Here is a 1038-nt window from a genome sequence, read left to right on the forward strand (position 1 = left end):
ACACCACATGTTCTCACTCATAGGTGGGAATTGAACAATGAGAACACTTGGACACAGGGTGGGGAACATCACACACCGGGGCCTGTCATGGGGTGTGGGGAGTGGGGAGGGATAGCATTAGGAGAAATACCTGATGTAAATGATCGGCTAATGGGTGCAGCAAACCAACATGGCACATGTATACATATGTAACAAACCTGCACGTTGTCCACATGTACCCTAGAACTTAAAGTATTTAAAAAAAAAAAAGATGTGTTTCACAGAGATGCCATTTGAGATCAGTGGGGAAGAGATAAATTAATTCAATCAACGATTCGGGGACAACTGAATACCCACCCACATGGGGGGGAAATGAAATTGACACTTGACCTTACATTGCACACAAAAACCAATTCCAGTGAAACAAAGACCTAAACATGGCAAACGCAATTCTACAGCTTTAAGAAACCGACTTGGGAAACCATTCCTCAGAGCACAGAAGGATTTCCCATACGAGGGACCAAGGTCACGAACCATAAACAGAAAGAAGATAAATGTCCCTGTTCAGCAAAAGACATGCTAAAGAAAGAGAAAAGACAAGCCAGGGAGTGGGAAAAAGCTGGAAACCCAGAACCAAGTCAAGGGTGCAAATCCAGGATATATAAAGAACTCCTATAAATCAGTATTTTTAAAAGGCAAACATTGCAATACAGAAACAGGCCAAAAAAATTGACTTTCAGACAATGAACCTGCAGTAGCCAGTAAACATATGCCAAGGAACTCCAGCACATCCATATGAAGAAAATTTAAGTTAAAACCACAATATAGTATTGATTACCCACCAGATTGTCAAAAACTGGAGATGCCAATTATCGGCGAGGTTTCGGAGCAACAGGAAAGCTCATTAGCTGCAGATGTGGGTGTCCATTTGTAAAAACCCACTCTGGAAAGCAATTCGGAATTGTCTCCCACCTTTGAATGTGTGGAAATCTTACAACTCACCAAATCCTCGAGACGCTCATGGACTCTCAGCAGGAAATCGGTGCAAGCACATCTGCG

The 1038-nt window shown here is 42.5% G+C and overlaps 1 long non-coding RNA gene across 1 annotated transcript in view; it reads right to left on the minus strand.

The window, feature by feature from the left end:
- Window positions 1-1037, minus strand: part of LOC105547811 — a 17305-nt gene extending 16268 nt beyond the window's left edge. Inside the window, exon 1 of the long non-coding RNA XR_001007279.1 lies at window positions 982-1037. This is a non-coding gene — a long non-coding RNA (uncharacterized LOC105547811). The remainder of the gene's footprint in view (window positions 1-981) is intronic.
- Between the last annotated feature and the right edge of the window lies 1 nt (window position 1038).

This window comes from Mandrillus leucophaeus, unplaced genomic scaffold (genome assembly GCF_000951045.1).
Source record: "Mandrillus leucophaeus isolate KB7577 unplaced genomic scaffold, Mleu.le_1.0 Scaffold398, whole genome shotgun sequence".
NCBI classification, from domain to species: Eukaryota; Metazoa; Chordata; class Mammalia; order Primates; family Cercopithecidae; genus Mandrillus; species Mandrillus leucophaeus.